Source organism: Cyprinodon variegatus, unplaced genomic scaffold, assembly GCF_000732505.1.
Source record: "Cyprinodon variegatus isolate N-32 unplaced genomic scaffold, C_variegatus-1.0 Scaffold102, whole genome shotgun sequence".
In the NCBI taxonomy this organism is placed as follows: domain Eukaryota; kingdom Metazoa; phylum Chordata; class Actinopteri; order Cyprinodontiformes; family Cyprinodontidae; genus Cyprinodon; species Cyprinodon variegatus.
This window is the reverse complement of record NW_015150555.1, coordinates 757,177-781,390: the sequence shown is the minus strand read 5'-3', so window position 1 is coordinate 781,390 and position 24,214 is coordinate 757,177.

Sequence of the window (24,214 nt, the reverse complement as noted above, 5' to 3'; positions counted from 1 at the left end):
TGCTCATCATGGACAGGTTCTCTTAACCTGTGTTAACCAATTGGACTTCCATTTTCCAGGTCCCTGAGTGGAGCTCTAGTATCAGCTCACACAATCCACTGGATCTCCCCATAAAGCTCAGCAGTCTCACTAACCAGTAGTCTACAGACTGACCAACTTCATCTATTTCCACTCCACCAGCAGTTTCAAGCCTGGGGGAAACAGCCCTATTCTTTTCTCCTGTTCATGCATATCAATCAAATTAAGCACTATGTTTACTGCTGAGGTCTGAGCTCCAAAGACTAAGTTATTATCAATAAATTTCTCCTAATTGTCTTTTCTCTTCGTGTGAGTTTTTCCAGATTAACATGTCTATAAGGCTTGTTGACATTTTATTTATCTTCAGCTTACTACTTTGTTGTAATGCTTGTTTCCATAAACAGAAGAAACTGACCCCTCAGCTTGAAAAAGTATTTTTAATAATTTTTTTTTCATACCAGCCAAGGCTGCTTCATGCAAAAAAGAATTTTCTCACTAATGTACTTACAAAAAACAAATAAAAAAACTTATCCGGACCTAATTGTTTTTTTCAGCATTATCATCAGTTTGAACCTCCAAAAAAAAAAAAAAAAAAAAAAAAAAAAAAAACTCAAGGAAATGGTTTAAATTATTGTTAATATAATTGTGCTGATTACAAAAAGAAAAAGTGGATTCAAGGAAGAGGTTTGTTGGAAACTCATCTCAAACAAATACTGTTATTTCATTAAATTAATTATTATCGAGAAAAAAGAAAACTTTTAGGATTCTGCTCTTTTTACCTGCTCTGCCCTGCCGTTCCGGCTCCTCTCTGCACTGCACCTATTTAGAATTATTGTTCTCAATTCCATCTCGTTGCCAGCTGTCTGAAATGCAAGTGAGAACAATAATTCTACCAGACCATCAAAAACCTTTGGTTAAGTACATATCCATAGTTTCCTTCCTGCTTGAAGCTTTTGAGCATTTATTTTGCACTCTGGATTTCCCTGTTCTACCTTGTCCTTGTTAGATATTTTTTTTTCTGGATTGTGATTTCTGAATTTTGACCTTGCTTTTGCTTCTTGACTTTTTTTGTGTGACTTAATACTGGTTGAAATCGGTTCCTCGGATTTCGTCTCCAGTCTCTGATCTCTCGGCTGTGACCCAGATTCTGTTTTCTGACTCAGATTCATGCCTGTCCTTTGGGTTTACTGTATATCCCTGTGTGCTTTATTATTGGTGCTTTCCCATTCAACTAAGAACGCACTAACAACCGGTCAAGCTTTGTGATATCTTCCTGAAAATTGCCCTGTACTTCTCCTGATTCTAAGAGGAGATCCCTGATTCTGTGTGTGGTGGTGTCGTACATCTCCTGAATTCTCTCATCCAAAAATCATTGAACTTCTCCTGTTGTGTATGGCTGAAATCTCAGTTCCTGCCAATTTCAGAAAACTGCTGGACTAAAACAAATCACCCAAAAAGCAACTAGATATATGAATGCAAGACTCAGATGGACTAAATACAACTTATGTGGTCGTTTAGTAACTTAAATATCTATAAATAAAAGTGGATTTAACAATATATGTACCCTTTAAATAGAACAGTAAAGCAAGGCATGCTTGATATGAATAAATGTGTGTAGAAAATTAGATTCCTATTACATGTTCTGTTGGGAAAAATCAATAATAGTTTTTTTTATTTAATTTTTTTTTATTCTGTGTTTTTGTATATATCTTTTTTTACCTTTGTTTCCCCTGCACAATCCCTGCATGCTCATCATGTTGCACAAAGATGTTGACACTGCTCATTCAGGGAGGGTTGCTCCGACAAATTTAATTGGGTAACATGAATATTCCACTTGGGGTCCAATGCAACTGAGCAGCTCTCTCACCCAGTAAAGTGAAGGGAGACATGTAATATTCTGTTAGCATATTAATTGGGTACCATCCACCTGTCTGATGGCCCCCAAAGCAGTAATAATCTTCCTCCTGTACTATATAAACTACTACAGTTAACCCGCCCTGAAAAAAGGATAAAAGGGATGAGCAGTCTATGCACTCCATGCACATATGCAATTTAAACTTGCCTGTGCGTACATGTCAGTATGTGTTTACATCTTTATTACAGAGAGAGATGCATGCAAATCCTGCCCTTTTGAGACAATATGAGTTAACTGGCATGTTCTACAGGCTGCCATATTGCAACAAAGGTCACCTACCTGTATTCTTTGGGACTTGCTCATTGTCCCCCATTCCTTCCTCACACCTGTGTAGCTGGTGTCCCCAGAGGCACTTATTCTCACTGAAGACAGTTTTCAGTGCAGCTGCTGGTCCAGAATCCATCCGTAAATTTGTCAATAAAGGTAAAGAAAACCAAGCTTCCCTCCACATAACAGTCTTCATATATGATATCATAGAGGATGAGTGATGATGATGAACTCTGAGTTATCTCACTGTTTTATTTTTCTTAATTAATTAATACTGATCCTTCTTTAATAAGATTCTCATCAAACAGACATGCAATGTATGTTTTTTTTAAACCTAATATGTCTAATGGACCAAGTGAATGATTTTTTTTTTTTTTTTATAGACAAAAAGATGACAAAAATCTCAATAAATCGGGATATAAAACAGTATTTGGCTCTAAAGGACAGTGGAGAGAGGAGACTCTGAGATTACTGAACAAGAACTGCTCCTGACCTGGTTAGCTCTGGGGAGAATGTTACTACGGTGACAGAAGTTGAGGAAATTCTCTTTGAGAAATGGAAAACTCAGAGTTTCTCTGATTTCAGGTTTAGAAAACTTAGTTTTCAGAAAACCTGCCTTTTGAAATGGACCCTTGGGCTGCAAACAGGTGCATCTTCATCAGCTGTGTTCATGTAGTCCGAAACTGGTGATAGCTTTTATCCTAGCTTTCCTTTTGTGGTAATCCAGTCTAAGACTGATAAATAATTTTGTTCCCCATGCCAAATTATGCACCTGGGGTGGATTTTGATGCACTGAATAATTAAAAACATTTTTCTAACATTTTTTTTAATTATCAACGAAAAAGCATTGATGTTTAATCCATTGTATTTATCCAAATGGAACTCATTTGAACCTATTATTTAATGCATGTGTGATTTAGCTTTGATGATTTGGAATTTAAGAGCAGGTCATGCATCTAGCAGCTGATTTGGTTTGTTTATATTAAATATAGTAAGCTTGCACAAACTGTTTAGCATGCTGCCATATTCGCTATATCGCCTTAAAAGGTGAGATGTTATAAAGACTGTAAATAAATAAATCATCACTTGTTTTCTTATGGCTGTCTTAACTGGAAAAATGAAGAGACATAAAGACACATTGACCCAAACACTGGAGCAGAGGAGAAGAACTTCAAGGTGAAGCTGTGTTGTTTACAGTATGTTGCTCCCAAAGGATGACAGCGTTCCCTTTGAGACATGAAATTTAGAGATCCTCGAACAACCCACATTTACTTTGTCTGAAATCCATTCAAGACATTATTATGGCTCTCCCCTTTTGGACTTCTTTTTTAGTTTCTTTTTGAGTTTTCAGTTATGTATGTCATTCTTTTTTGTTGGTCATTGGTTTCTTTTCCATTTTGTGTCATATTAAACCTGTGTTGCATTTTTTGAGTTACTCTCTGTCGCCTCAATGTGCTAATCTTCTTTCTGATACCACCCTTCTAGTTACTTCTATCCACACCTGCTCCATATCAGCTAATTAGCCCATTCTTTGTTCTGTCCCCTATATGTACTCCTCCTATTCAGTTACTGTTTGCTGGATTCTCTTCATTTACTACTTCTTTGTAGTGTCTGTTGCTTTTTTTTTTTTTTTTGGTTTCACGTTTATGTGTTTATGGATTTATTCTTCTATTACCACTTGCTAACTCATTAAATCGTCAAAACTCATACCTGCCTCCTCATCTCTGCATTTGAGTCCTCAACCAACCTCCACCCAACCTGACAGACATAATATTTCTTCGCCAGTTTGAAAGCTTACTTTACTGAGAAGACAGAAAACAAGCCTAGCTTCTGAGAATGGCACCAGGTCATGTAAATCCTTTGTCCAATTCTCCTGCTTATATGAATCAATTTAAACCACCCTAGATTTTTTTTTTCAAAAAGTAAACTTTTTCTTTTGTCTGGTCTTGTTTTTCAAGCACTTAGTATCTCTATGTCTCACATCATTACATCTGATTCAGAAATGTAAACAAAACAAAAACAAAACTAGGGCATTGACTCTGCAGTCCATAATGCATTGCAAGATCACATGCCCTTTTGCAGCTAGATACCAAGTTAAAATAAATGTCAACAATGAATGCCCTCAGAGCTTTGTAACCAAATTGCAAGATTTGACTTAAATACACTTATACAACTCTCTGACAAATGTAAATTTGCATAAATGACTGTTTCTTTCAAATCAGTTTAAAACATATTCACTTATTGCAACCTTTGTTTCTAAAAATTAAAAAATGTATTGCCTAAATCTTACTGTAATTTATTTATTTTTCAACTTATATAACGACAACACTTTTCTCCCCTTTAAATTAGCTTGGATACAATTTCTTCCAAATAGGGCTTTTAGGAACACATTTAGGCACATTTAAACACAGGTAAATTAAGTACACTAATAAAAATAAAAAGTGAGACTAAAATGGTTTTATATCTCATAATTTGCAGGCATGAAGGGAGAAGAAACACAAGAGTGGGACTAAAAACAGCCACCTAACACACATAAACCATTATCTTGGGACATCTGTCCACCCTTTTGACCTCCTCAGCTTATGTCACATAAGTCAGATTAAACTGTAGTGAGATGGATGGAAAGTTAAGGATTGCTGAAAGTGGGTAAGTGTCTGTGGCGCTAATCCTGTCTGCTTTTTTATAATGTTATTTAATGTGTTGTATGGTTTGGTCCAGAGCCAACCTGGTATATTCTCCTGTAAAATATCTTTAGAATGACACAGATACCATGAGCATATTTCCTCAAATATTTTTGACCACAGTTTAGATGTAAGACAATGCGATGGGCCTTAGCACAAACTTTCCATAGAATAAAAGAAAAGCTTTACCATTCGGTAAACATTTGTTAACATGGAACTCACACAGAGCCAGTCGTAAAATAATGAAAATTTAAAGCTAAGGGTTTGGGGCTCGAAGGGTGGATTTTAGTGGTCTGGGGAGTGCAAGCATCTGCTGAGGCTTGTGTGATGCTTTTGGTCTGGGCTGGTGCAAAGGACCTCTGGGTCCTAGGCCACCTATGGTGGGCTCACTAAGCTTAGTTGGGATATTCAAGAATGTCCTTGCTTAGGATGAGCAACTGTTCTGTAGGGGCTCCTTTGTGGTGTCTTTAGGGATCATTGAAAAGACCCTGGCCTTGGTCTCTGCTGGGCAGACATGGTAACTTGTGGGACATGTGGAGGACAGGGCTTCATGTGTGGGGATCTCATTGAGCTGGCGGACACTAAGAAAGCAGTGAAAATACCACTGGTAAATGTTTTCCAATACTGACATTTTAGACATCGTTGGAAAGCTTAGATTCTCCACAATTCACCCACCAATTTCCTTTTATGGACATAGTAAGCACAATTAACACAGATATAGCAGCATGTCAAAATGTAAACATGACAAAGCAGCCACTACATACATTTAAAGGTATCCAGAAGCCGATTTATAAATCCAATCTTTAATCGTTTATACTCCATTCGTTCATAAGGGTTCACAGATTAAAAGTAATCCAGCATATTCATAATAATAATATTTAATGATGAGAAAATCCCCCATAACATTTGATTGTTGACATCCTTAAAGTTAGCTGGTCATAGCTAATGCTCAGCATCTTGCTAATATTTACTTCCTAATACTTATTTCCTCAGTTGTTAGCCCGGGATGTTTGGTATGGTTCTTTACATCCTCTTCTTACCTACAAGACAAAATTGTCCGCATCTTTTTATGATGCAATTTGAGCAAGATACATTCCCTGAAATCTCACTTCCGGTCAGCCAGTGCATCACTGGCTGAGCTACGGAGACGGAGAGAGGAGACAAAGCTCGCTCATTGGCCCAAAAGACCCTCAGATGAACATGATTGACAGAGGCGTTTCAGACCTAGAGAATATCCGGGTCGATAAGAGTGATCATGTTCAGAAACACTTAATATTAAAAATCCGCCCTCTACGCAAAAAATGATGCATAACCGATCCCAAGAGGGAATGCCTATTAAACACGTGCACAAGCCCATTTCTGCTTGTGCACCATCTGTTTAAAAGTTGCTGTTTGCATCGCTCATACAGCTTACTTTCCAAAAGATTTGCAATTTGTCCTCAATGTCAAACCCACCACCGGTATTATTACCATTTATTTTGAACATCTACCCTCTAACTTTTCTCCACTAAACCTCTAACTTTCAAAGTAGATATTATATGTCATATATTACTGGAGCTCACTCAGAAAGTGTAATTAAGACCTTGAAAGAAACCAGTACATTTATCCCATTAAAACGTGTTATCTAAGTGTGCTAACATTAGCTTATCCTTTATTTATTTTATGATGTGGAAATTTATAGAATTAAAGCAACACGCAAGTGCACAAAATACAAATAAAATCACATAAGGATTGAAAGAGAAAATAAAAGTGGCAGATTATTAACACTATTAACATTATTTTATTATTACTATTATTATTAAATTGTAATAATAAATAAAAATCACTGAAAGATCGAAAGTTCCATGATACATAAAGCTTAAATTTGAAAAAGTATTGGTATTGTATCGATATCGGTGACACTGACCCTGTATTTACTTGGTATCATATCTGTTGAAAATTCCCAGTAACGCCCACCTCTAATGCACGCAGCTCCAAGCTAAATAATAACAGCGGTCTTATTTTTTTTTAAGTTTGGACACTTTTTTTTTCATTTCAATGTCTACAGCTGAAAAAAAAATACAGCTCAGAAAAGGCATTGGGGCCTATTTTAACTTAAAAAGCAGCACTATCTTTCATTATCTTTTATATTTAGAGATTTTTGGAGATGCTGGTGAAACAAAAAGTTTAAAACCCCACAGCTCTGGAACTGTTGTAGCTAGAGGGATGATATTTTCTGCATTTGTGGTTGATATGATGTAGAACAAATGCAATACCATGAGACCTGCCTTTTCTCAATCATGCTTGTTCAAAGAAATACCTATCATTTTCGAGAATAAAAAAAACTACTTTGAGTCATGTTGGAACTGATGCAGCTTGGTCCGTGTTTTACTCACCCAATTTTCATAGAGGGTGTTAACTTTCAAATAATGTATTGCACATGTAATCTGGGCTTACAGTTCCTAAGTTATTTGCTTTTCCATTTGAGTATGCAAAATACGCGAGCATTTCCCAAAATGAGGTGGCTGCTAAAAGGATTTTGTTTAGATAAGATTCCAAAGGTGTCCGTCAGTTATCTTGCTTGGTGCCACGTACTAATATGTTTGCTTTTAAATTAATGTAAAATGTCTATGTGTATATTTATACTTAGCATACATGTGGTATTTAACCCTCATGCCAACTCCAGCACTCTGCACTCCACCTCTGAAAGAACTATTGTTTACATGTTTGCAGTAGATCTTTACCCTTTGCTGGCAATGTGAGGTCCAACATATAATAGATCAGATGTGCCTATTCCTTAATTTTTTTTATCTCCTGTTCGATTACATATGCAGTGTGTGAATTTAAGCGTGTTTGAACTATCCAGTGACTCTCCTACTTCTCTGTAAAGCTGTGCTGTGTTGAATTCTGGGCAGTCGAGTGACAGAATGTTCTTCACTATAATGACATCGATACTGGGAGATAAAGCAAGGAGTTGGGTTTCAGCGGGACTTTTTCAGGGGTGCAATCATTTTGTAGTTATAAAATTAAGAATTAAGCATGCATGAATGTTTCAGTAACTACACATTTATCCTTAAAGGGCTAACAAAAAACAGTGATAAAAGGGCTTCAGCTGTGTTAGGTTTAGCCTAGCTAGTATTCAATGAGAACTCACCATTGATTACACTGCTTTAATGTCTGTGTGTTCCCATATAAAAAAGAATTTAGTTAATAAATTTAAAATATTAAATTATAATTCAGTTATTACTATATAATGTAATGAATTTTAAAAGAATCATGAAAACTATGTGTGTGATATATAAGTAAATCCTTTGTTAAAGGTTTTCATACATGGTTTTTATAATTATTTTATTTTGGCTGTTTAAAATATTTTTACGATATGAATAAATACCATTAGATATGCATTTCCTGTATATAAAGTAAAAATATTTTTTTAAGAAAATGCATTGTCTTTGTATGATCTATGTACTTAGTTATTTTTAAAGACATCTACCAAACTCTGGTTTTGAAAACATATACAAACATATGCAGTACCATTACATGTAGTTTTTTGCTATGTAAAAAAATCAAATGTCAGCCTATGGAATTAGAGGAAAATTTAATAAAATACATAACATTAGGTTCCCTGCAAGTTTCTGTCATGAGAAGCATGTCATATTTGAGTGACGAAAATCAAAATTATTTCTTGCATTGCTCTTGTCATGTTCATAGAAATGCCATCAGTAAATCTAGTGGATCAAGTCTAAGAGCTCAGAGAAGATGAGCAACAACAACAAAAACCAAACAAAGGGCATGTAGCCTACTAACAATATGTGGCCTACTATGTCAGGTAGATATCCACAACTAAAAAGCTTTAATTTTTACAATTTAGGTATTTAAAATTGCATCTTTTTAGGTATAATGGCTCAAGATACAGCCATCCATCCATCCTTTTCCACTTATCCATGATGGTTACTGGGAGCCGGTGCCTATCTCCAGCTGTCTGTAGGTAAAAGGTGGGGTACACCCTTTACAGGTTGTCAGTCCATTGCAGAACAGAGGCATGCAATCATGTGAAAAAACAGTGAAGCTTAAGGGCAATTTAGAAATGTCAAATAAGTTTACAGTCTTGTTTAGGGTGAAGCAGAAGTTCCTGAAGAGAAACAGTTTACAAGGGTAGAGCAAACTCCTAGCAGAAAGACTTTAGGGTAGGGAATGAACCCAGGATCTTCTTACTGGTACAATGTTAGATATTGCCACCATGCACTCGTAAATGGGATCAATGTCCCATAAAAATATAAAACATCAACACATATTCTTCTTGTATGCAAGAAACCAAACACAAGAACAGGTCTAATAAGGACATGACATGCCCTCCCTGTCAAATCCACATCAATATTTCATATTTACCACAGCATTTATCCAAGTTGTGCATTATTTATGAATGTCATTAAATATGTCATAGAGTGCACAAGGAATTGTTATATGTTGTTTATGGTTTTTGTAACCGTGCCATTTAGATAATGTCAAACCAAATTCCTTTGGCAACTCTGTTACACGGCTAAGGTAATAATGTAACTAAGGTTATTCTTAGGAAATATGTGTTGCCTCCTCTCAACTCTTAATTATTCATATGGAGCTGAATACAAAATTGTTTATCAAGGCTGTGGCACCAGGGAACCTTGCACTTTGGTCTCTCTCTCTCTCTCTCTCTCTCTCTCTCTCTNATATATATATATATATATATATATATATATATATATATATATATATATATATATATATATATATAGACCACAATATATCTGTGAATGTGCATGTGTGGTAATAGTCCTGAAAGAAGAAGTGAAAAAAAAAAGATATTGAACAACCCCAGGCACAGAAAACCAAGTTTATAATTGGTAATTAAGATACCTTTGACAAAATATCCTTCGCTGTCTTCTTGCTATTGGTATGGTAATGAGGGTTCAAGAGGTAAACTGCTTTCCCACCAAAGAGAAAGAAGGAAGTGAAAACAAGTGTGTCTGGCTGTGTGCATGTGTGTTTGTCACATAAACTCAAAACATACTTTAGAATGCAGACTTCATTTGACCCACTGACATTAATTTAAACAAACACTTTGACACAAAAGCTTTAACATCAACACCAAATACACACATTGAATAGTTTTAAAAACTAACAATGATTTAGACCAAAATACTTTTGGTGGTGTAACAAGACCACTCTAAAGTTTGCTTTTATTTCATTAACTATTATTCTTTTAAAAAACCTTGGAAATGGACATTTCTTAAAATGAAAACACAGAACATAGGTATTTTTAATCAAAATAGCTATGTTATATTTTTGTTTTAAAGGTTGGTTTTAGTCCAACTAGCTTCAAATCAAAATTATGTACTCAGAAATATCCATTTTCAAATAATAGATTAGTTTTTTGTTTTTATCTTTTTCGTTTTTAGTTTAGTAAATTCAAACAAAGAGGGAAAGCAAGTATGTCTCATACCTCAGCACAGAAACTCTTGCTTTCACTTTGAATGGAATTTGTGATTCACACAACTTCATTTTTCACTGTCAATAAACAAAAGAACAAAAAAAAAGAGAGATTCAAAGTCTGAAAGAACTCAATTCAATATTTTAGGTAACATTTTTTCTTGAATTCTAGAATATCCTAAAAATGATTTTTATCTAACATTTTTTTAAACATGCGATAAATGTCCAAGCACTCCTAACTGCAAATGATGAAAGCAAATAGTTTGAAAATGAACTTACTAGTTAAGTTTTGTAGGAATGTCTGAAATAAGGGCAAACCCATTAAAGTTTCCATCACATATTTCTTTACCAACAATAATTTTTAAATAAAAAGAAAACAGCTGTTCAGTTTTGTTGTGTTTTATTCTGTTTGATAATGGTCTTCCATTTCTTAACAGTTCAAGATATTTATTTTTTCATCATGAGCCAAACATTTTCAAAGGTTGACTTTAATAGGGGGTGGGATGTTCAGTGTCACAGTTACTCTCCAGGGATTTTGCTTTGATCTTGTAATGCTTATGGTTGGACATCTACATTGGAAGGTGAGTGGATACTGGCAGGATCCGAGTTACAAGAGAAGGTTGCCAGGTCAGGCTAGGATGAAAGTTTTCCTGCTGAAACTAGTACATTTCACATAAATATACAAATAAATATATTTATTTAATCAAGAAAATAAATATATGTGGAACTCTAAAACCTACAGTGGTGTGAAAAAAAATTCTTCAGCCAATACAGATTACTTCTCTTTGGCCTTTTTGCAACGTTGGAATAAGATGAGTAAAGGAGCTGAGCCTATCTAATAAATACAAAACAATACTGGTAAAACGTTTTAAACCAACTCAGCCCCTTGTTTTGCTACCGTTCTGTTTTGATGTAGCGAAAATTTAACTCACATGACTGATCAGCTGATTCCGCTGCCATTGTCCTGAATGAAAGCATTTAAATTGGAAGCGAAACGTCTTCAAACTTGGAAAACAAAGTCCAGTGGTTTGTTTTTAACTTTTTTGGAAAGCACTTAAATGCCCCTTCTCTGGATGACATGTAACATCCCTTATACTTTTTTACATGATAAAGTAAAAACAACTTTTCCAATTATATACAAAATAAAATTGCTCCATCAGTGATCTGCAGTCCGCACTCATTTGCTACCTCTTCTTCCTGTTTATTACAGCCAAGTATATCCTAAACGGTACATTTTGCATTGCCTGGTTAATTCGCTACAATGGATGAAAAATGTGTACTTTGTATTTTCTTTTTATTCACATTCTAATAGTTTGTTTCAATTTGCACAACATTTGGATGGAAATATGGCTCCCGGTACTGGTGACTAGGAGGGTACTGGTCGCAGTTGGGCTACAGTTGATCAGAAAAAGAGAAGAGGATGAAAACAGTGCATTATAATAATAGGCAAACAGGAAAGGAAAGAATATTGGGTGTATTCATCATTGAGTCATTGGGCCTGCTGCGCTATCCAGGTATCCCGGCGCGTGGGTGTATGCCGGCTCCCTGTGGGCGGCTGCTTGGTGGGTCCTCCACCCCTGGGCCCTGTCAGTGTTCCTCTGGAAGTAGTTTTCCCTTGGATCCTTGGAACCATGTTGAATGTTCTATTTCTGGAAAATTTGAGAGAACAAAGAGAAGTAGGAGTGATTTTTGAATTGGAAGAAGCAAAAATGAGTAATTAACAATCTGAAAAAGGCTTTTTTAATGATCCTTCTATATCCCATATCTATCTCTCTGAAAATCATCATGCTGGAATTAAAGCCCCCAAAGCACCATCATGGTGTATTGGGTCATGGTGTTTAGCAGTCATTAAAAGTCAATGATGATGATAACACCTGACTGATTTTTCTGCAAATAAAATCTGTCAATTCTATATAAGTATTCTATTATTTTATAATTCTATTTTTACCATTATGGTGTATATTTTTAGAAGACCTGATTAGCTACAGCAAACATTAATTGGTTGGATGTTTGTGTCTGAGAGGCATTTTCCTTGAGATCTTTGAAATCAAGTAACATTTTTGCTGACATTTAAACACTGAAGAGACATGAGAAGGATTTTTGTTTCTATTTTTTTCTAACGCCTTTGGTGTAGCCTTTCTACCCTGCAACTTAACATCTTCCTTATCTTTTCCTCAATCACCCACCTTCTTCCTCCCCTTCCACATGATTCTGATCTGTGTGCTTTCACAATGCCACCTCCCTTCCGAATACCTCCGACTCACTTTGCCTCCCAATTACAAAGTGCTGTCAGCAGGGTTGTCAGTGTTGCACAGAGGAATGCAGGATAGGCAGTCACATGTCTGTTTGATCATTCTCTGCACATCCCGTTAGAAAGCCACACTGGATAAGCACACACTTTAGAGATAACATCCTTGTATCATTTAAATGTTAATAGGCTTTCTATGGGCTCAAACCTACATTTATTATTGTGCAAATGAGCCAATTTCCCCGTATCTGTGATGTCGTTGGAGTTGGCATGTTTAGTTGTCTGAACATAATTAGAATTATTGTGCTGTGGGGAAGAGAGAAGATGATGAGAAAGAAAAGGGAAGAGAGAGGGCCCTTTGCTTGTTCTATGTAGAGTAGGACAAGTTCTATGTTGAAAGTTTCCTTTGAAAGAAAAAAGAAAAGTTCTTGCTTTCTTTTTTTGTCCCACAGATTTATGGATCTCCCTAATTTTCCTCCTACTTTGTTTCTTCTGATCTTCAGGGCGGATCATAAGCACTTTTTAGCTCTTTCAGTGTGTTATGCTAAGTAAAAAATGTTGAGTCACAGCAAGAAATTTGGTGGTAATATTTTAGAACATGGCTCAGGCAAGTTTCGGGGCATAAAAAAATGTATTTCAATGTTAAAGATCGTTCTCTGTAAGCTTCCTGAATATTTTGCTAGACTAGAATTGAGCATATGAATCCAAACTAGAAGTTGGTTAGAAATTAGATTTTCTTAGATTAATTTTATATACAGGCAGGACACTAATCAACATCTGAATTTGCCACCAGATGCTCAATAATGCATACAACCTTTAAAAATATATATTTTTTTCTTTTTTTTCTTAAAAAATCATGCCATTGCTTTTACCACACATTAACTGAAATGTATCGCCACCCATTTACTGAAAAAAATACATATTTTTGAATAGAAGAAAACAAATGTGTAGGTTTACACTAATTTAGCAAATAGATCGAAACAAATTTTGCTTTGATTTTCGCACTCAGTCTCCTTTAGTGCATGTCTGACTCCCATTTCTGTACTGCTCTTTACGTCTCTTACTTTCACAGACTTTCTGTATAATTTAGTTCTAATTTTTGGCAATGGAAATTTAAACATTCACTTTTCTATTAAAACATCATTCTTTTGTGGATTTTGATTTTGTTTGCCTGTTTAGTTTCGCTGTGGAGCTAAATAAAATCATCCATCCTTCTATTGCTTTGTTCAGACAGAAAACATTTTGAGCATCAAGGGCAGCTAGTTTACATGGATAGTCTCTGTTGCATGCTCATTGAGGGAGAGAAGATGTCCTGCATTATGTTTTGACCGTCTGGCAAGACGCATCTTGAGCATCTGGCATGTTATGAGCTTTCAATTTTTGACTTACATCAAGCACTTCCAAATTGTCAGATGATCAAGATGAAAAATGAGTCCTTTTGCAGCTTTACCCAGCATATAGAATGATCAGAGACTGCCACTCGAAACAGCTACAGCACGTTTAACGGTAGGATCATAATCCTGATGAACTGACTGCACGTCTTGAGGTTTACTTTCTCTTAAGTATATCTTAAAACTACTTTTTTTCCAGTCATCACAGCAAATAAAGAAAAGCCATTCTTCTCATTGCATCTGCTATTGTGCACAAGACACTGGAAAAGCATGTTTGATGTCTGCATACATTTGCCCGACAAGCATAGAAAGCGTCAAGGCCCTATAGCACTTTGACAATTTAGACAGTTGGCATACATTAAAATCTCTAGAATACATTGGATAAGTTATGAGCACGCTGAAGTACGCTGAAGCACTCTGAAACACACTGGTACACATCGACATACAGCAAGTATGTTGAGAAATTTTGAGCATACTCAAGATTTCCCGACGTATGACATCGTATGTTCATACATGGGCCATAAGTTACAGGTAAGTTATTTGATCAGTGACCTAAGTTAAGTGTAAGTTCCTCATAAGCCGTGCTTCTAGCTTATCCAAAACCTACGAGTAACTTGTGCATAACTTTTGCATAACTCATCAAGAACTTATCTCCAACCCATATTAACGTATTTGACGTGTTCCAGACAACTTCTGAACGTGTTTCCAAAGTACAGCTACCGTATAATAGTGTATTGGCAGCGTTTTGGTATGGAAGGGGGTTCACAGGAGGAAACCATTTGCATTCCTCCAGACTTTATCCACATCATAGGTTGAGCTAGAGGGTGAGTGTGATGCATTCACGCCCACAACCAACAAAGATCCTAGCAGACATGACGCTGAATTTGCTGTGACTGCAAACCTTCTTTCTTTTCTTCCTTTTTATCCATTCTCTTTAATTTTGTCGGGCGGTAAACAGCAGCTAGGTTAATACCACGATATAAAAAAATCTTTTTATGCAGACCGGGCGCCTCCTGACACTGGCTTGTGACATTTCATGGGCATGGCGCTGCCCTGCATTATGCATAAATAAGGCTGTCGTTGCGCTCTATGCTTGTTATGAATATGCTATGCATACATCCAAAATTGAAAAAATACGTAGAAAGTTCAGCGTATGCCAGCGTTTTAGGGTATTCTGGGATGTCAGGCATACATTGGCTAAATTGTAGAGGTGTGACAGGGCCCTCAATCGTTCGAGTTAAAGGTGCTTGTGAAAATGGTTCCAGCAATCTATATTTTTGAAAATACACAACCATGCCTCTCCTAACTGCATTTCGTTGCTTGTACTTGTGACAGTGCAATGACAATAAAGTTGAATTCTATTCTATTCTATTCCCTTCATACCATCCCACAAAACCACGCCTTCAAAACACATGAATACGCATGCTGTCTGTCGAGGTGTTCAGATGTTTCCGAGTTTAGGAACCAACAAGCCGAGTGCTTGTGACACGGGCTAACAACAATATAATATAAGTTTACACCTAAAGCAGCAGATGCAGTAAAAGCAGTTAGTTTACATGCAAAGATGATGGTTGATGCGTATCACGGCGCAGTAAAAGGTCTCGCAGCACATGTAGAGCAGCTGAAGCAGCGCGTTGCTGATCTGGGAGCTGGCAGAGAGACAGACACAGCACTAATGATGCAGAGCGCTATGATCATTCCTCTGAAACATTTTATTAACGCCTAAATGAAATTCAAACGCTGAAATCTGCCGGCAAAACATGTTTGCTTTTATTATCCTGGTGTCTGTAGTTTGGATTACGTACATGAAAAATGCGTTCCAGCTACCGCGGAAAGAGAGGACCAGGACAGAAGCTGCTGTTGAATGGGATTCCTAGTGACAGTGCACCGCCAGTGTACGGGGGTCTGAGCGGCTCTGACAAAAATAATATTTGAAGGCAGGATGGTAATCACGATGAACTGACTGCACTGAAAACGCTTTTAGGTGGACTTTCTTACTTCAAAATAGACTCAAACTACTTTTTACCCATTGATCACAGCAAATATAGCTGACATAGTTAAAGGGAAAGGAAGGATGGGGTAGCTCCAACCAACGCGCATCAGACCTACTTTTTCCACCGCGCAGCTAGAGCAGCAGAGATGCTTCAGCAGCGCGTCAGAACTAAACTTGTACAAGTTTCAAACGTGAAGCAGCACGCACATCTTTACTGCTCCTACTGCTTTAGGTTTGAACGTAGCATTACAATGGCTAGCTTCCAGCCATGGCGTCCTGCACGAGCATTGGGGGTTGATTTGTTCATGTGTCAGGGTACGCACACAGGGGGGAGGGAGAAACAGACAACCCTGATTGACGTGTCAGGAACCAATAGTGGACCACAGACCGTGCTTTGTGATTGGTGGACGTTACTCATTGATTTCACACTGTATCGGGATTCGTTTCACTTCCAGACCTTTTATTTTACTGCTTGCTACTCAGCTGTGGGGAGATCTTCAAGCACATGGTAAAAAATGTGTCAGAAAAGATCTTTTCTAGCACCTTTAAAGCATTTGACTCCATTGTGATGCTCAAAACTCATTCAGTGGAAACGCAGCACAGCACATAAGTCAAACTGATGGCCTATGTCGTCTAGGATTTTACCAAAGATGCACACATTCAATAATCACTTCCATGACCAGCTTCATTTCATACAGATGCTCATAAACTAGTCCTCAGGTGCATGTTTAACATTTTACATGTACATAGAAAGTACCAGGGTCAGCAATGTTTCACACAAGAGTGCTTGCTCCTTCCATGCACGCATGTAGCTTGATTTTCACACACTGCAGCCACCCCTCTCCTCGCATGTGATCCTGTAAACTTTAAAAACATTTAATTGTTACCCATCCAACTAAGCAACCAACCTGCATTTGGCTACTTTTGAGGAAATCACGAGTTGCCTAGTGATTATATGCGCTAACAATTAAACTTCACAATAACACTATAAAAACTTAGATTTGGTCAGCTGGCATGAACCTGAGTCACTGTGTTTATGTCACACGTGACTCTATTAGCACCAAAATCCTATCACGCAAACCACTAGGAAGAAATTATATTATACTATTTAAATGTCATTAAACAGTTCTACACACCAATTACACAAAGAACACAGGATCAAAATGGATCAAAGATTAAAATAACACTCTCTAAAATACTATGGTTACATTGAACTGCAACTTGTGGAGAGGCACATGTTTGTTTAAGGTGAACAAATTGGCTAAAGCTGAAAAAAAAATGTGAGCAAAGTTATACTACCAAAGCAGGAGAGTTTAAAATACCTGGGTGTTCATATCAATAATAAATTGGACAAGACTCATAACACAGATGCCCTGTACAAGAAGGGCCACAGCCACCTCTATGTGCTGAGGAGAGTGAGGCCCTTTGGAGTGAGCAGGCCCCTGCTGAAAATCTTCTAAGACTATCTGTTGGCCTCAGCCCTCCTCTACCCTGTTGTCTGCTGGGACCCTAGAAGGGCAAATGAAACAACTGAAGAAACTGGTGAGAAAGGCCACTTCTCCCTTGGGCTGCGCTCTGGTGGAGGAAGTGGGAGAGAGGAAGAGGCGGTACAAGCTTACATCCATCATGGACAACACCTTTCACCCCCTGCAAGAGACTGTATAGAAGTGGAGAAGCTCATTTAGTGAAAGACTTTTACACCCGGTTTGTAAAAAGGAGCGCTACCGCAGGTCATTCATCCCTGCTGCCATCAGACTTTACAATACGTCACTATAACTGAAATAACTTGTGCAATAACTAATGTGCAATCACTATTTAATACCCTGTGCAATAAGCTGTTTATATTTAATACCCAGTGCAATAACTATATATATAAATGCCTAGTAAGATTAGAAAGGCCTTTAATCTTAATCATAGGTAAACTTCAACATTTTCGTTGCGCGGGGCGGGATAGAAAGAGACTGAACAAACTGGTGAGAAAGGCCACTTCTCACCTTCACAACTTGGCCTTGTCATAAAACGGGACAGATGGACCCAGTATTCAAGGTGAGACATCCAGTATGAAAGTTCAAAACATTTATTAATACAAAACATAACATGACAGAAACGGGCTTCAGAAGATTTGCGGACTGTAGTGATTGCAGGAGTGGGGCGGGGCACCACCTAATCACTGACAATCTAGTTTAGGGAGAAACGCAGGCAAGTGACCACGATCATCGCAACAGAAGATAATTATTAGAGTGAGTCACTTACCTAGTTTAACAGTTCAGTCCATCCTCTCAATCATAGGCAGGATGGGCCTGCTTTGGTGGCGCTCAGGTCAGATCATGGCAGGCCTCATGCATTTTCATTTTCTTGTTGTAAATTTCTCTTACTTTTTCCCGTGGGCTGTTTCAAATGTGCCGCATCAGATTCAACAGACGTTCAATAAATGATTATGAATGATCGTAAATGTAAAGTGTCTGCCTGTTTGTGAGTGTGCGTTACTGAGATATGTAAATGTGCATATTTACCGACCCTGCATATAAGTCTACATATAAGTTCCAGGGCTACCACTTCCCATGCTAGTCAGAAGGTGCTCATTCATAGAAATGACATTTAAGATGGAGAAGAAAAAAGCTACTGGTTCAGAGATCAAGGTTCTGCTGACTGAGAGCTGAGCAGCAGAAATAAAGGACCAGTAAAATCCAAGCAGTGCAAAATAAGTTACAATAGCTGTAAATGACATGGTGGCACTGTTACAGAAGTACAAATGAAAATAGTATAAATAGAAAAAACATCTTATTTGAAAACATTTTATTGGATTTTTATTTTGATGTTATTATTATTACAGTGGGAACTTAGTTTTCCAAGAACATGCCTGAGCACAGCACAGTTAACATTTGGTCTTGTATTTCATAATGCAAATACATTTTCAAAACTACCCATAGGAACCTGCATAAAATCTCTGGAAAGAAATATGGCATAGTCTACCATGCTGATCTGATCTGAGTATCTGGCAGATGATAAATACACGAATTCAATCTAAGGAAGACACTGTCCAGCAAGAATGAATCCAAGTAGAAGTGTAATAGACATTTGATTGTGTAAAGATGACAGTGTCATATTATGTTCTGAAAGCTTAAAACCTCAGATGTCAATCATCCCTTCTGTCTAGCAGCAAATAACCTGTATCATACCCTGCACACACATTTTTTCCTCTGTTGTACACTTGTCTCTTTTCCTCCTTTTCACTCACTCGTAATGTTCTCCTGTCAGCTACCGTCTTGCTAAGATCTACTGTCTACCTGTCTATCACATTTTCACGATTATTGTTTCCTTCTTTCAACTTCTCTTCTCACAAGACATTTAGCAACCTACCCTTGATTACTTGTCCACTTGTCTTCTCCAAATCTGTAAAAGTCCTTTTTACATCTCAACAGACTTTTTTTTTTTTGACGTGGCCTGCAGTTCCACCTCTCCTTGCTGTCATAGTATGTTGGAGTTTAAACCACTTGTCATTGCATTTCATCTGGTTCTCAACACATTGCGGCAATAACCAGCCCAGTGAAGGCCATCTCTTAGCTGATTTGACAGTGCTAAGATGCTGGCTGTGGCCACAGGCACTGGCAAAGTCAATTGTGTAACTATGGCAACAAAACCACACACCCAAATAGGCAGTCAGCATTGACAGTGTGTTTATGAACAGTCTGATGTTTCTTTTGGGCACCTAGCACAGAATGGTTTTACAGAAGTGGATAGATAGAGGATGTATTCTCCAGCATGCATTTTGTCTTGCAGTCTTTTCATCCTCTTTTAATCTTTTACTTTGTCTTCTACCTGCTAGGAAAAGAACAGCCAACACGCTAATATATGTTCTGTTTTGGCCCTCTTTTTTACCAGGTTGCTTACTGCTTTTGTGAATTGCTCATCTTTTCTTGTGTTAATACAGAGTCCTGGAGCAAGACCATGTAAGAACACACTTAGATTTAACCAATGAAACATAGATGCTGAGTTAATATCTAAAAATAGCTTTAAGTAGAATTTAAGAAGTTTGAGGTGTTTCAGGTGTAGATTCCCAATCTATAGCCCCCCCCTTTTTTCCTTTTACAAAGGCTGAATTCTACTTGATTAAAAAATATTTAAATTTAAAAAATAAATCTACTTTTTATAGGGATCTCTTCAACGAGTTGTTGTATGTAGATGTGGGTATATGTTGTTGTACAGTATGTTGTATGTAGATATCGGCTCAGCTCCACTCAACTGTGAGTAGTTTAACTGTATGTGCTATCTTTTATCCATTTTGGCATGCAAACTATTTCAAAACTAGTCTGCTCATGTGTTTCTTTTCTAGACAGAGCCACCCATAACCCTTTCTCACTGGCCCAAAAACCTGTTTAAACAATCAGCCTTTAGTGGGATTGGGAACAGCTCACTGACCTACGTCGACTTGGGTCTAACAACTCTGCAAGCATCCAAAGTTAAAATTGCCCTCAAACCGTCCGGCTCCGATCGCCATATAGTGGGAACATCAGACCCGGGTTGATCTGCTCATTTCCTTGCACTGAGCGCAACAGATTTATATCACAACAGCGCACCAGACCCGTCTGAACTAAGGAATCATAACAACTCTTCTATCATTTGATAAACATGCAGCAGCACTGGTAAGACAGATTTTGATGGATAAAAGAGCCAAACAAAAAAGCACACTTCCTACACACTGGCTCCCATGTTGCTTTCCATTGTTTGTTTTCCTGCTTTTTGTTACACTGGTTACATAATCAAACCAGACAAGGAGCGGTGCAGGAACTGAGGCCATGCATCTTGCCAGCAGGGGGTAAGAGCCAGTTTTTCTAGCCAATGGGAAAGGAGTCAAAGGCTGATGGTTATCTGGTTGAACCGTGCTTGAAAAACCCGTATTAACCCTCTAATTTTAGTGTGAAATAGGCTCTATGGAGCTAGTTTAACATGATGTTTTCTAACATATAAAGCATTTATAGATCAGTGCTTATATGTACTTTTATGTCTGCTTCTGTCTCCTTGAACCCCAGTTGAGTTTGGCATATGGCTGCTCACTCTGAATCCGCACCAAACCCTGATATAGAACATTTATAAATTACTGCATGTTGTCTGACAGCAGTGTCTAATTTCACTTGCATCACTTCTCCTGTTTGTATGGCAAAGCCCTCCATATTGTCTAGGACCAGGTTACATGTTACAAAAATTAGCCAATGAGCTGTGTGCTAGAGGTTTCTTCCTGTTAATAGAGAGCTTTTCCTCTCTGGAAAGTAGTAGAGCCTTATTTTAAAGGCGGGACCGGACCAGGACTAACAGGGTCAGATTAAAAACAGCTTCCTGTTGTTGAGGTTTTAAAGATATATCCAGTATAATTAAAACATAGTAATGGGTACCATTAAAATATTGCTGAGGTTGCAGCCACCATCTTGACTTTAATTGTTCGATGCACAAGCAAAGCTGCTTCAGCTGCGCGGTGGTGCTCAAAACGCGCTGCGGGACCTTTTGCTTCACCTTAATGCACGTCAACCATTGACTTTGCATGTAAACTAGCTGCTCATGCTGCCTTTGCTTCATTTGTTGTGAACATAGCATAAGAGTAAGCTCCGGTGATTAGTCTCGTAAGTTTTAATCTGGGGAGTCTGAGATCGGCCATTATTGAAAACACATGATATACATTAGTCCTGCTATCCAGTATTGTATAATATTAGTATTTGTATAGGAACACATTGTTTGACTGATTAATCAGCTGGTAATAGCCGCCACTAGCTTCGTTATCCCATTGTCTCCCTTGGTTGTAACCCATCATGGCCCAGCCGGAACTCAGTAAGTAGGCAGTCTGCAATAGGGATCTATTTTATTACCATTTAACAAATTCACTTTAGGACTGTTTACCTAATATTTGCTGCTGGGTTGAAGAACACTTATCCAATAATTAATAAGGTAATATTGAACTGCTGGTATCCAGATTCATAATTTTTGCTGACTTCCCTGTCTTCCTTCTTTCTTTAGTTTAGTGTTTTATGGTTGTATCAATGAAAATAATAAATTATTTGAATTATGAATTAATTATTTTATTTAAAAAAAATGTACCTCATATTAAGTGTGGTCATCTGTTGTTATTTATATTTGTGATCTGTTTTATCAAGGGCTGTTGCAATTAGCATTTACTAATGGTTAATGCAAACCTAGGTTCATGAAAGGTTAAAATAACATTTAATTTAATATAGTTAATGATTGTTAATTGACAATCCAAATAATTTATTATAATCATTAAAGGCTAGTAGCCAATAATCACAATCTTCTAACTAGTTTTTCATTGTGGCCTGCTTTTGATTGGAAATATAAATAGTTCACTATTTCTCTCATTATAATTATGTATAATATTCAAATAAGCATAACTAAATAACAAAAAGTACAGCTAAACAATTAATTATATGTTGAAGGCTGACAAAAGCAGAAAATAACTGTCATGTTATCAAAAGCTTTTCTTTCTTTTTTTTTCTCTCCTGGTGATGTAATCCAAAAAGTAAATTTATGTTCTTAAATTCATTTTTCTAGATCTACTATAGCAGAACCCTGCTCTAAAAAAATGTTTTTTTGGCACCTTAAATGTTTATTTTCAGTATTTATCTATATTAAGCTTGATCTATATTCACCTAAACTCTGCTAAAAAAAATACACATTACAAAAAATACTTCCCCCTCCAATTTTCACTATGAGGATAGGTGTCCTAAGGTAGACATGCAGGGTTAGTAACAAGAATGTGGGAGAAACGTAAATGGGTTGTGAACGCTTTTGCAAGGCCCTCTAGCTATGACAACCAATAATAGGTTTTAAACAAAGTATGGAGACATAAAGGACATAAGTCATATGTATTTAGGGACATTGCCAAATATAGTAAAAAAAACTAGTGGCTTTTCTGACCAATAAATGTTTGATAGAGATTTATTTGCCATTTTGAAGTTGAAGACAATGTGTATTTAAACATAAATATAAATGCTTCTCACATTGCTACTTAGAACACAGAAATATAGCCAACCTCATGAAAGCCAATAACAAACACCACAAGGTTCCCCTAGCCTATTTAGTTCACTTAATTTGAAAATTAAATTGCCAGTGGAGTTGTTCAAAGGCTTCATATTGATTTGCTTTTATGTACAATTCAAATTCACATCACAAAACATTCTAATCACTGGTTCTATAATTGTGTTATTTACAAGTTGTTACTTTTAATCACAGCTTAAATCAAATATAGTAGATGGCAAGTATGAAAGAAATGTTATTGGAGAGCTAAAACAATCACTGACTCCCATGTCAAATTTAATTAGTTCAGTTTCTTCCAAGATACATTTTAAGGGAAAGGTGTTGAGATCCCAGCCTTCCATCTGATGCTGACATTTATAGTTGCTTTTAAAAGTTAATTAGTTTTGGTGTCTAAAGCATTTTATGAGATGATGTGCATTGTTGCTGTTCTTAAATCTGACTCGCCTTGACACATGATGTAATTTAGTGGAAGTGAACAGGCTTAGAAGTTCCTTGCAATTGTTATCAACTGTAGATCTTAGAAAATGCTGTGTTTTTGATAGAATGGGAAAGCTATTGTTTTTTTCGGTGGAAGAAACAAAAATAGTAAGTTCTTTTTTTGTAGTCTGCAAGTTTATAAGAGGAATTAGTTATATACCTGACACCAAATAATTTTTCTTATAAGTCACTTAGAACTATAATCAGGGGAAAGAGCTGATTGAAGATCCTTTGCATTCTATTTTGTCAGTAATTGAATTCACTTCCTAAACATCATTGATCTTACATTTGTAATTAGAAAATGTTATTATTTGAAATTGTCATTCTGTGTTTATTACCATAAGAATACCTTAACAGCTACCGGTATCTAATTTTTAATTGACAATTTACCGGAAAATCATTATACTATTAAACAGAGCTTACATTATTTTATAAAACAGATGATGCAGAGGAAACTCACTTCTACAAACAAGTGTGTTTCAAATAACTAAGTACCAGTCAGTTCCTTCCTTCCTTGTGCATTGTCAATAGACTCTCTTTTTTTTTTTTTACACTGCCCAGTTTAACCTGTATGGCAAACTTGTTAAGCATTTGCTTTGTGGTATTTACATATATGACATCTTATATGACATTTTGCATATACCCTAACACGTATTGCGCGACATAGCATCTAATTATTTTTGCAACATTAATGTATGGATGACAATATTATTAGTCTAATTGAATGTCATGATGTTA